Source organism: Oncorhynchus masou, chromosome 3 (genome assembly GCF_036934945.1).
Source record: "Oncorhynchus masou masou isolate Uvic2021 chromosome 3, UVic_Omas_1.1, whole genome shotgun sequence".
In the NCBI taxonomy this organism is placed as follows: domain Eukaryota; kingdom Metazoa; phylum Chordata; class Actinopteri; order Salmoniformes; family Salmonidae; genus Oncorhynchus; species Oncorhynchus masou.
The window spans coordinates 30,422,994-30,437,271 of record NC_088214.1 but is presented as its reverse complement, the minus strand read 5'-3'; positions in this window follow the sequence as shown (position 1 = coordinate 30,437,271).

Genomic DNA, 14,278 nt, shown 5'->3' with positions numbered 1-14,278 from the left:
TTTTCACATTCGAGATCTCAGAACTGTTTTGCAATTAATTGTTCTTTCATAACCCATTAATATTATGACCTTAAACGTACCTAAAGTGCAGATTATTAAAATTCTGAGACATTTGTAAATCAGTTTGTTTAGGGTGTTGCAATTACAGATAGAAAAATCTGACTACACAGACCATGAAGAACCATCCAAATATCAATTAGATATGATGTTACTAACACGTTTTCCACAAAAATGTCATATAAAACCTGGTGGTCCCATGGCATTCTTCTTTGTTTCCAGAGTGCAGCAGAGCAGACAGTGTTACTCAGTTGAAGAGAGAAGTGACTGCTTATGAAGGAGAAGATGTGTCTCTCAGCTATAAATATAACACCAGTTAATCAGCTCCATCTTCTGGTACATTAAATCCACATATTATTACCCTGAATATGTTTTGCAGAAGGATGGACCAGGGGGTATTGATGATAGGTTCAAGTGGAGATTTAACCTCTACGGGATCGTTGAGCTAACGTGCGCTAATTTGATTAGCAATAGGTTGTAAGTAAACAAGAAAACATCCCAGGACATAGACATATCTTATATGGGCAGAAAGCTTACATTTGTAACATCTGCGTCAAACTCACACTCCCAAACACTGAGATCCCCTGAGTTCATCCCACTTTCCAGCTCACTCTCCAGATCCCAATCACCGGGATTCTAATCACCTGTTCACACACCTGCATGTAATCATCCCACGCGATTTAGTTCAGTTCCTTGCACCTCATCACTGTGAGGTATTGTTTGTTTTGAGACACACTTTTTTTGAGCTTTTACCTGCCTCACTCACAATGCCTTTCGCCTATTCCTTGCCTGTACTGTTGCCATTTTTGAACCTACCGTGTATGACCTTCTGCCCTCCCCTGGACCCAACTATCTTCCTCATCCTATGGTGCCTTTCACTAAACACCTGCTGTGCTCTGCCCTTGAAACCAGCTCTCTGTCTCCCCAGTGTTCATTACAAAATTATTGTTAGTCTAACTGCACTGTCCAATTCACAGTAGCTATTACAGTGAAAAAATACAATGCTATTGTTTGAGGAGAGTGCATAGTTATGTACATCAAAATGTATATATTAACCAATTAGGCACAATTGGGTAGACTTCATACAACATTTTTTAACAGAAATACAATAGTTCATTGGATCAATCTAAAACTTGCACATACACTGCTGCCATCTAGGATGCCATGCTGGATTGGTAAATTATAATGCTAATGTCATTGTTTGAAATTAATATGAAATATTATTCATTTGAGATTTTTTGGGTTGATTTTCTTATTTTATTTGCATTATATAAAAATATCATCTGTAATGAAATGTGTAAAGTACACATTGGCAATACTGTGTGATATATATTTTTAATTCATTTTACATAAACTTGGAATGGAACAGCACTTCACCATAGTGATTATGTTCCCTGTACTCTATATATATCTGTTTATTTTACGTGTTGATACAGAGCTCATACGTGAAAGTATTGTTACTGATTTTTTAAATCTTTCACAGTGGCAGTGATTCTGATTATGAGCCGCCAATGTCTAGGTGTCCATCTTCCTCTGAAGCTAGTTCATCCAGCCGGATCCCCGCTGTCTCCGGCTCCACACATCTAGAGTAGAGAAGTCAGTGACAAAGAAGAGGAGGTGGGGAAGAGAGAAACCTGCAGACAGAGGGCCAGAGGGTCATTGGCACTTTGTGTTAGAAGATGATGTGGAACCAAATCCACCAGTTTTTAGACCCAAAAGGCAGCCAGGACCTCAACTGGACATGACTGCAAAGCATTTACATTTACATTTAAGTCATTTGGCAGACGCTCTTATCCAGAGCGACAAAGCACAGTCCCCTTCAACTTTTTCAACTGTTTTTCACCTCGTCAGTTGTTGATTCCCTGGTGGCGAACACCAATAAGTATGGGGCTAAGAAGCAGGCAGGAAAGAAAGCGGCATGGAAGACCATTTCCATGTCAGGCCTTTTTTGCTACTTTTCAATGGTCATTTACATGGAGCTGGTGAAGTTGAAAACTCTAAGGGACTACTGGAAAACATCTCTCTATCAACTGCCTTTCCCCATCAATTGCCTTTCCCCAATTGCCTTTCCCCATGACTGTCATGTCTTGTAAAAGGTTTCTGACTATCTCACGGGCGCTTCACATCAGTGACCCAGACGTTGATGGGGAGAATGACAAGAAGAGAGGCACACCAAGGCTTGATAGGCTCTGTAAAATAAAACCTTTCTACCCCAGCATCGATGATGACTGCAAGACTTATTTTCAGCCCACCCAGAACCTGTCCATCGATGAGAGGATGGTGGCCTCAAAGGCCAGAATCAGTCTCAAACAATACATGCGTAACAAACCAAACAAATGGGGTTACAGGCTGTTTGTTTTGGCTGATTCTGTGTGTGCCTACACTTGCAATTTTTTTTGTTTATGAGGGGAAAAACAGTTTTGCTACCGGTAATGGACTGAGTTATGATTCCGTTATGGAGTTATTGGATTTTCAACTGCTGGGGAAGGGCTACAAACTGTTTGTGGACAACTTCTACACAAGCCCTACCCTGTTTACAGAGCTGAGGAAGCGGGAGGTGTCGGCTTGTGGCACCATTCGTACCAACAGGGTGAATGTTACGGATACAGTTATCCTGTGTGTGTGTGTATCCTGTGTGTGTGTTTCTTTTCTCTCCTTCTCCCCTCACAGTTGAAAATCATCACTCCCCAATCAGTCAACAATCAATCATCAATCAGAAGACACACCTCCTCATATTTCCTAAACCTATCACAGTTCCTTCCCCATGGTTTAAAAAACCCATCATTTGTTTGTTCTAGAGCTCAATCTCTCTGCCATATCTGTAGGTCTCTGTGTTTCACTCTCGCTTTGTGTCGTAACCTCTCTTTTGTTTAAGCACCTCATAGCACTTTGTCATCACCTGTGAGTATTGTTTTTGGTTATGGTGTTTGTGTTTTGATTGCTGGTGGAAAAGGGGGAAACCAAGACAAGTCGCCCATGGGCATACACTACACGTAGGTGAACTTTGTTAAATACACTAGTTAGAACTGGGCGGACCACCCACTGTATTTTTGGTTAGTTAGTTAGCTGTTGTTAAAGTAGGCTAGTCTAGCTTAGGGGTGTTTTTGAATACTTATTGTTTCTTTCCTTGGGTCCAGCCCAGCCCCTTTTCCTGCTCCCCCCCATTACCGTGTGTTTATAAATAAACCTAGAGTTTGACGGTAGATTTCAGTTGTCGTGCTTATTTCGTTCACACTTTTCCTTTGTCACAATAATAATTTGCATGAGTTATGTTACGAGTCTCATTACCATCCCCCCTAGACTGTCGGGCCAAAAGGGATTCATAACATAATTGGGGGCTCATCCGGGATCTGTCATAACTGACACCCATGCCGCTCATGTAGATTGTTGTAGTGGTATAGTTCAGTGTTGAGCGTCATAGCTGAAGTAGCATTAGTGTTTGCTATTTCCTTTGGCACTTGTGAAGTAGTAGTATTGTGTACAGAGTAATGGAAAAGCCAACATCAACCACAAGGGGGCCACATTACCAAGTAAGTGTTGCTTCCTACTCTAAAATGACTTGTTTACAGTATTTGAACATCCCCTCTGTGCTGTGCTGCATGGTTTAGGTCTGTGCTGCCACTAAGACAGGAATCAAGAGAGCAGACCAGTTTCTATATTGTAACATCAGTGTGTCTTGCTCTTTGTATCCTATGATAGTTATGGGACATTGGCTGTGGACCTCTGTTCTTCTTGCTGCACTTATCTTTGGTAGGTAATGGCTCTCATTATCTTTTTCTCAACACCCTGATGTTACTGGAACCCTGACATTTTTCACAGAGTTATTCTTCTTTGTTTCCAGAGTGCAGAGGAGCAGACAGTGTTACTCAGTCAACGAGAGAAGTGACTGCTTATGAAGGAGAAGACGTGTCTCTCAACTGTGAATATAACACCAGTTTACCAGCTCCATCTCTCTTCTGGTACATTCAATACACAAACGATTACCCTGAATATGTTTTGCGGAAGGATGTCATTGGACCAGGGGATATTGATGATAGATTCAAGGATAGATTTGATGCCCATCTCAATTCCATCACCAAATTAGTACCCTTGACGATCCAGAGGGTGCAGCTGTCTGACTCTGCTGTGTACTACTGTGCTCTGAAGCCCACTGTGACAACAAGATATACAGCCTCATTACAAAAACACCATGTGTGCACGTGGGTGTGTGCAGTACTTTGTGTTTTTTTTAAGTCAATGGGAGGTGTTATACACTGCTCAAAAAAATAAAGGGAACACTTAAACAACACAATGTAACTCCAAGTCAATCACACTTCTGTGAATTCAAACTGTCCACTTAGGAAGCAACACTGATTGACAATAAATTTCACATGCTGTTGTGCAAATGGAATAGACAAAAGGTGGAAATTATAGGCAATTAGCAAGACACCCCCAATAAAGCAGTGGTTCTGCAGATGGGGACCACAGACCACTTCTCTGTTCCTATGCTTCCTGGCTGATGTTTTGGTCACTTTTGAATGCTGGCGGTGCTTTCACTCTAGTGGTAGCATGAGACGGAGTCTACAACCCACACAACTGGCTCAGGTAGTGCAGCTCATCCAGGATGGCACATCAATGCGAGCTGTGGCAAGAAGGTTTGCTGTGTCTGTCAGCGTAGTGTCCAGAGCATGGAGGCACTACCTGGAGACAGGCCAGTACATCAGGAGACGTGGAGGAGGTCGTAGGAGGGCAACAATCCAGCAGCAGGACCGCTACCTCTGCCTTTGTGCAAGGAGGAGCAGGAGGAGCACTGCCAGAGCCCTGCAAAATGACCTCCAGCAGGCCACAAATGGTCATGTGTCTGCTCAAACGGTCAGAAACAGACTCCATGAGGGTGGTATGAGGGCCCGACGTCCACAGATGGGGGTTATGCTTACAGCCCAACACCGTGCAGGTCGTTTTTCATTTGCCAGAGAACACCAAGATTGGCAAATTCGCCAATGGCACCCTGTGCTCTTCACAGATGGAAGCAGGTTCACACTGAGCACATGTGACAGTCTGGAGACGCTGTGGAGAACGTTCTGCTGCCTGCAACATCCTCCAGCATGACCGGTTTGGCGGTTTGTCAGTCACAGCCCTCCATGTGCTCGCCAGAGGTAGCCTGACTGCCATTAGGTACCGAGATGAGATCCTCAGACCCCTTGTGAGACTATATGCTGGTGCAGTTGGCCCTGGGACATTACATCAAAGTTTGATCAGCCTGTAGTGTGGTTTTCCAGTTTAATTTTGAGTGTGACTCCAAATCCAGACCTCCATTGGTTGATAAATTTGATTTCCATAATAATTTAATTTTTGTGTGATTTTGTTGTCAGCACATTCAACTATGTGAAGAAAAAAGTATTTAATAAGAATAGTTCATTCATTCAGATCTAGGATGTGTTATTTTAGTGTTCCCTTTATTTTTTTGAGCAGGTCATAATTGAGGCAGAGAAAAGGAAATGCCTTTTATAGCTGACAGTGAGAAACCAGGGGAGTCATTCTGTCATAACAGTATACTTGTGTTCACTCTTTTCACTGTATTAAATAATACCAGTGACCAGATGTTATATTTGGAAATAAAATGAAAGGCATGTATGACGAAACATTCTAAACATTCTCTCATAGAAATATCATTGATTCTATCCTTACAGTGATTTAGTAAACTAAACCTTCGTCACCACCACCACACTTCATTAAGAGAAAGCATTGAATGGGTTTTATGTCAAAGTGAAGAGCTACAAATGATCCTGTTCAAAGTGTACATATGATGACAAGTGACATATTACAGTTAGTTAGTTGGTCCAACATATAGTAGATGAATGATGATGTTACTTGGTTTGATCTGGATGCTCTCTACAATTTGTAAGTGAGCCTGTATTGTTGATGCTGGTTAGTTTTTTAAATTCCTGTCAATTGTTTTAGTTTCTCTATGTATTTTACAGGACAGATTGCTGGGGATCACATTAGCCCTGCAAAGTATGACGCCATAGGTACAGAGGGAGAACCTGTGACTCTGGGCTGCTCATATGATATACGCTGTAAATGTATTGACCTTTAATGGTACAGGCATTACCCGAACCAGGCTCCTCAGTTCTACAGTATAAAGGTGCAAGATCAGAAAGCGGTAGGGAACATATACATCCACAACGTCTCAGACATCTACTCAACTGATCATAACAAGTCTCACCCTGGCAGACAGCACTCTACTACTGTGCTCTCAGAGAATATACCCCGTGAGACAATGTGTAAAGATGCTGTTCTGCTGAGCAGAAATGATTTGATGAAGCGGGGATTGAATTTGAACATGGAACCACAATTTCATAACATAATGGCAGAGGTTGAGATCAGAGAATTGTGATGTGCTTTGTGCAATCACCAGGTGGTCTAGTGTTTCTCTGTCTTCATATTCAACTGTGAGAAAAATGTATTCTACTCTCTTCAATTAGTCGTTTTCAATTCCTTAATTTCTTTATGTGGTTGGAAAAGCACGTGGGAATATGACAAAGTGCAAAAATATTATTATTTGTAGTTACTCCTCACAATTTATACCACTTGGTGGTGTAGTATGAAAGTCAACCTGAAGGGGGCAACCTAACAAAGCACACAAACCCCTGAATCAGAGGATTCCATACAGACAGACACCTCCCTTTGGTCTACTACTGCATGTAATACAGAACAACATGAAGCATCAACAGTAGGACAGAGGGTGTCAAAGCTCTGTGATAGATAGATCAGCATCGTTCTGCTCCTTACCTTTTCCACTTCAAACTGACTAGTCATGAGAAATTGCCTGATCCTGCATGTTCTGGCTGCATGCTGCTTTGGTATAACATCACTCAGTTTATCTGTCTCTTTCTGTGCAGTTGCTCATTTTATTTATATACATTATTATTATATGTTGTAAGGATATATTTATCTTTATTTTCAGGGTGCAGAGCAGAAGAGAGTGTAATACAGCCAACAGAAGATGTAATGGTCGTAGAAGGACAACCAACAAAACTCAGTTGTACGTTTGATACCACTGATCTATCACCATATCTCTTCTGGTACAAACAACAAGCAAATGGCAAACCCATGTTTATGCTGAGAAAGGATAAATTTGGAACTGGGGAAACTGCTACTGAGTTCAAGGAGAGATTTCATGCCCATCTGAATGTCACAGCAAAGTCAGTCCCCTTGACGATCCAGAGGTTACAGCTGTCTGACTCTGCTGTGTACTACTGTGCTCTGAGGCCCACTGTGACAACAGTATATTCAGCCCTCTTACAGAAACTATAAGTTTCACATGTGTCCATAGAAGCATTCAGGACCACTGAAAAGTTGGGACAAAAGCACAATATGCTTTTCAATATACTTTATGTACAGAAGTAGATCTGAATTATTTACTCTGTAGGCTACACAAGTGTTTGTTCATTATTTTTAAAAGAATACGTGTATGTTTTCACAACATATCAAAAAAATAAGTTTATCATACATACTTCATGGAACATTTATGTAGTTGAAAAGTGATTTAGGCTACTTTCCATTTTATGTGAGCTAGACATAAGCTTTTTACTTTGACTAATGTAATGCAAAGAGTGCTTATATCTAATACTGATGAGGTAATATTGACCAATGCATTTCTTTACAATCTTACCTCTCTCTAAACAGGCTCCTCCTTCATGTCTGTCAGTTGATGGTGATATACAGGCTGAGATGGACATGGAAGAGAGAGAGAGGATACCTACCTCTTACTGTAACTCACAGTCACTCAGTGTGTTCTGTATAACCATGTTACTCTGTCTGATCATCTGGCTGGTTCTTGATGTATTCTGCTTCGGTATGATGGAACCTTTTCCCTCATTGGTTTATCGTATCTTTAACACCTTTTTACAAGGGTTTTGTAATTTCTAATATCTTTCAAATTATCACTCAGTCTTTCTTTTACTCCCAGAGTGCACAGCAGACCAAGTTCAACAGCAACCAGGTGGTGTGATTGCTACAGAAGGAGGACTGGTAACACTGAGTTGTCAATATAACACCAGTGCTAATAATGCATATCTATATTGGTTCAAACAAGAAGAAAATGACTTCCCTAAACATATGCTGAGCCGTTATTCATTTGGATCTGGAGACAATGCTGGAGGGATCAAGGAGAGATTTGATGCCCGTCTCGATGCGGACTCCAAATCAGTCCCCTTGACGATCCAGAGGGTGCAGCTGTCTGACTCTGCTGTGTACTACTGTGCCCTGCAGCCCACAGTGAGAGGAAACCTGTGAAGACTCTACAAAAACCTGGAGAAAAAACTGACATCCCCTCGACATCCTGTCGTTTTGTATTTCATCATTACTTTGTGTAAACAAAACACACACACTGAAAATTAACAATGAATGCTTTTTAATGAACAACAAAAAACAAATGTTTAAAATGTTAAATGGAAGAGTGACAAAACTCAATCTATCTGAATGTGTTGCTTATTTATACTTTAGATTGTAGATTTAAATAGGAAAGCAAAAAACTGAATTAATTTACATTGAATAAATGTATATCTTGAAGATCTTGATTCAAGCAACTCTCTTACCCTAAAATCAAGAAAATAAATGGAAATAAATAAGACAGTTTTATCCAATATTGTCACGCCCTGACCTTAGAGATCCTTTTTATGTCTTTATTTTGGTTTGGTCAGGGCGTGAGTTGGGGTGGGTACTCTATGTTCTATGTTGTGTAGTTCTATGTTTTTGGCAGGGTAGGTTTCTCAATCAGGGACAGCTGTCTATCGTTGTCTCTGATTGAGAACCATACTTAAGCTGCTATTTTTCCCCACCTGTGGTTGTGGCAAGTTGACTTTGTTTAGGGCACATAGCTGTTAGCGCCATGGTTTGGTTTTGTAGTGTTTATTGTTTTGTTCGGCGTCATTTTCCAAATAAAGGGAAATGTATGCTCACCATGCTGCACTTTGGTCCTCTTCTTTTAACGCTCGTGATAAATATCCAATAGAGGGAGACTAAGGTACTAATATTTCAGTGCAGCTCTGCATTTTGAGGATGTGACAGAGGTATCAAGCAGCAGCAAGACATCTGTTGTTACTTCTGTTCATCTGACAACTCTCTGTATTTGGGGTGGGGCTTCAAAGGTTTGAGAAGAGATGGTCCATTCAAAATTAGAAAAAACAGGGGTTGGGGGTGTAGTTGAGTCACGGGACACAATGAAAATAGTAAAAGCTGGGGGGGGGTAAAAGCTGTTGAGAAGCCTTTTGGTCCTAGACTTGACGCTCGGTACCACTTGGCTGGGGTCTTTGACAATTTTTAGGGACCTTTTTTTGACAACGTCTGGTGTAGAGGTCCTGATTGGCAGGCAGCTTAGTGGCAGTGATGTGCCGTACACACTACCCTCTGTAGTGCCTTGCTGTCGGAGGCTAAGGAGTTGCCGTACCAGGCAGTGACGCAACCAGTCAGGATGCTCTCGATGTTGCAGCTGTTGAACCTTTTAAGGACCTATGCCAAATCTTTTCAGTCTCCTGAGGGGGAATAGGCTTTGTCGTGCCTTCTTCACAACTGTTTTGGTGTGTTTGCACCATGATGGTGTTAGGTTCTTATGTTTCAGAGTAAATAACCCACGGACACTAGAGAAACTTTAACCAAGTTAAAATTTTCCCAAAGGTTCTTTACATCTGTAATCAGGCAACCCAACATTTGTCCCATCCATATATTTATATCCCACTGAAGACACTCCCTCTCTCCAATCCTTCTAGTTTATACCCAACAGGAAGAATGTAACCAGATACTAAACCCTGATTACTCCCTTAAGGGGAACTGACCTCACCCTTCATTTGCTGACCTCACCCTTCATTTGCTGACCTCACCCCTCATTTGCTGACCTCAACCCCTCCTTCACCTAATTCACAGATATCCCTCTGTTTTCCCTATATCAACACACCACTCTCCTCCCTCAAACACATTCCAAAGCCTTCTGGCTTTCTACAGAGGACACTTAACTTTCTCCTTTGATTCTATGCTGCTTCTCTATCATTGATTTAATATCTCCATGTTCCAAATGTCGAACCCAACAATAGTTTGTTGGGGATGTGGACACCAAGGAACTTGACGCTCTCAACCTGATCCACTACAGCCCCGTTGATGAGAATGGGGTCGTGCTCGGTCCTCCTTTTCCTGTAGTCCACAATCATTTCCTTTGTCTTAATTTAAATTGAGGGACAGGTTGTTGTTCTTGCACCACCAGGCCAGATCTCTGACCTCCTCCCTATAGGCTGTCTCGTCATTGTCGGTGATCAGGCCTACCACTGTTGTGTCATCTGCAAACTTAATGATGGTGTTGGAGTCGTGCCTGACCATGCTGTCGTGGGTGAACAGGGAGCACAGGAGGGGACTGAGCACGCACCCCAAAGGCGGCCCCCGTGTTGAGGATCAGCGTGGCGGATGTGTTACCTACCCTTACCACCTGGTGGCGGCCCGTCAGGAAGTCCAGGATCCAGTTGCGGAGGAAGGTGTTTAGACCAAGGGTCTTTAGCTTAGGGATAAGCTTTGAGGGCGCTATGGTGTTGAACGCTGAGCTTTAGTCAATGAATAGCATTCTCACATAGGTGTTCCTTTTGTCCAGGTGTGAAAAGGCAGTGTGGAGTGCAATAGAGATTGCATCATCTGTGGATCTGTTGGTGCGGTATGTAAATTGGAGTGGGTCTAGGGTTTCTGGGATAATGGTGTTGATGTGAGACATGACCAGCCTTTCAAAGCATTTCATGGCTACAGACGTGAGTGCTATGGGTCGGTAGTCATTTAGGCAGAAGGGAGCAATGGTGACTAGTTAAAGAAGAGGTTTGATTCAAGGCTCAATTTCACATCTACCTCTGTCCACTTGATGATCCAGAGGTTGCAGCTGCCTGACTACTTTTTACTACTGTGCTCTGAATCCCACTGTGACAGCAGGAGATTTAGTCAATGTACAACAACACAGAGTGTTGTTCAGACAATGTCACAAGCTTCTCAATATTAGATGATACACAGAAAGAGAAGGAGACAAGGATTTCATAGTCTCATCATGGCCTTGTTACATCAGTGGCTGAGGAATTTACTGATTCTTGCTGCATGTTATGGTATGATATTCTTAATTTGTTTTCTGCCTATGCCCCAAGCCCTTTATTTTATTCAAACATATGTTTACGTTTTCTACAACTACTACTAATTTTATACATTTTAAATCCCTATATCATGTTGCTTAACTCCCCTCTCCCCTAAAACAAATGTGTGTCCTTTTCCAGAATGCAGGTGAGGACACAGTCCCTCAGCCACCAGGAGATGTGACCGCTATGGGAGGACAGGTCACACTGGATGGTCAATTTGAGACTTTAGTTACTACAAATCTAAATCTGTTTCCTGTACAGGTATGAATCTACTTACTTCCCAAAGTTTATATTGCGATGTTTTTCCTTTGGAGGTATAAATGCCACTGAATTTGAGGAGAGATTTGATGCCCATCTAGATAAAGACTCAAAATCTGTCCCCTTGATGATCCAGAGGTTACATCTGTCTGACTCTGCTGTGTACTACTGTGCTCTGAGGCCCACTGTGACAACAGGATATACAGCCCCCTTACAGAAACTATTTGATAGTGAATAACAATGTAACACAGCCAACAGAGATGTAATGGTCGTAGAAGGACAACCAACAAAACTCAGTTGTACATTTGATACAACTGATATATTGCCATATCTATTTTGGTACAAATATCAAGCAAATGGCAACCCCATGTTTATGCTGAGAAAGGATAAGTTTGGAACTGGGGAAACTGCTACTGAGTTCAAGAAGAGATTTCATGCCCGTCTGAATGTCACAGCAAAATCTGTCCCCTTGACGATCCAGAGGTTGCAGGTGTCTGAGTTTGCTGTGCTCTGAGGCCCACTGTGACTGTGACAACAGGATATACAGTCTCATTACAAAAACTATTTGATAGTATGATATAACTCTCTAAGAGAGCCTAGTGGAAGCTCCTCCTCAATACTTCCTTCGGCAGAGTTAAAGAAGTGGTGACACATGCAAGTGTTTGCTCTCTCCTTACCTACCCATCTCACAGTAGACATGGAATCTTGGCTGAAGAATATTCTGATCCTTGCTGCATTTTGTTGTGGTATGATAAAAAATATATATATTTGCTTACTAGCCATTGCTTAAATGATACCTTTCTATTATCATGTAAAATAAAGTTGCTCAATCTATATGCTTCTAGTGATTTAATGTGTATAAATCATCAAACAGCCTTTCTTTTTCTACTTACATCATTTCTCTCCAGAATGCAGAGGAGACAGAGTGTTACAGACAAAAGGAGTTGAGACGGCAACTGAAGGAGGACAAATAAAAGTTGCCTGTCATTACGAAACAGACAATCCAAGTCCATATCTATTCTGGTACAAACAGGGAGAAAACGATTTCCCCAAGTATATGCTTATGCGGTTCAATTTTGGAACTGGGGACAATTCTGCTGACTTCAAGGAGAGATTTCATGCCGATCTAGATGCCAACTCCAAATCTTTCCCCTTGACGATCCAGAGGGTGCAGCTGTCTGACTCTGCTGTGTACTACTGTGCTCTGAGGCCCACTGTGACAACAGGAGATACAACCCCTTTACAAAAACATACTGAGCTACACAATGACAATACACCTGTCTGTATAGTATACAGCACCACTTTGAAATTGACACAGTAACTTTCACACGACCTCCTTGATACTACCAAGACTAGTGGTAAGCAGATGATGATAATCTCTGGGTCTCTGGACCCACTTACTGTCACAGTCATACGCTGGACCTAGTTTTGTCCCATGGAATAAATGTTGTGGATCTTAATGTTTTTCCTCATAATCCTGGACTATCGGACCACCATTGTATTACGTTTGCAATTGCAACAAATAATCTGCTCAGACCCCAACCAAGGAACATCAAAAGTCGTGCTATAAATTCACAGACAACACAAAGATTCCTTGATGTCCTTCCAGATTCCCTCTGTCTACGCAATGACACCAGAGGACAAAAATCAGTTAACCACCTAACTGAGGAACTCAATTTAACCTTGCGCAATACCCTAGATGCAGTTGCACCCCTAAAAACTAAAAACATTTCTCATAAGAAACTAGCTCCCTGGCACACAGAAAATACCCGAGCTCTGAAGCAAGCTTCCAGAAAATTGGAACGGAAATGGCACCACACCATTTACATTTACATTTAAGTCATTTAGCAGACGCTCTTATCCAGAGCGACTTACAAATTGGTGAATTCACCTTCTGACATCCAGTGGAACAGCCACTTTACAATAGTGCATCTAAATCATTAAGGGGGGGGTGGTGAGAAGGATTACTTATCCTATCCTAGGTATTCCTTGAAGAGGTGGGGTTTCAGGTGTCTCCGGAAGGTGGTGATTGACTCCGCTGTCCTGACGTCGTGAGGGAGTTTGTTCCACCATTGGGGGGCCAGAGCAGCGAACAGTTTTGACTGGGCTGAGCGGGAACTGTACTTCCTCAATGGTAGGGAGGCGAGCAGGCCAGAGGTGGATTAGCGCTCTGGGAGGAGGACACAATGGAGTTGTCAACCGTGATGGCGAGATCATGGAACGGGCAGTCCTTCCCCGGGAGGAAGAGCAGCTCCGTCTTGCCGAGGTTCAGCTTGAGGTGGTGATCCGTCATCCACACTGATATGTCTGCCAGACATGCAGAGATGCGATTCGCCACCTGGTCATCAGAAGGGGGAAAGGAGAAGATTAATTGTGTGTCGTCTGCATAGCAATGATAGGAGAGACCATGTGAGGTTATGACAGAGCCAAGTGACTTGGTGTATAGCGAGAATAGGAGAGGGCCTAGAACAGAGCCCTGGGGGACACCAGTGGTGAGAGCGCGTGGCGAGGAGACAGATTCTCGCCACGCCACCTGGTAGGAGCGACCTGTCAGGTAGGACGCAATCCAAGCGTGGGCCGCGCCGGAGATGCCCAACTCGGAGAGGGTGGAGAGGAGGATCTGATGGTTCACAGTATCGAAGGCAGCCGATAGGTCTAGAAGGATGAGAGCAGAGGAGAGAGAGTTAGCTTTAGCAGTGCGGAGCGCCTCCGTGATACAGAGAAGAGCAGTCTCAGTTGAATGACTAGTCTTGAAACCTGACTGATTTGGATCAAGAAGGTCATTCTGAGAGAGATAGCGGGAGAGCTGGCCAAGGACGGCACGTTCA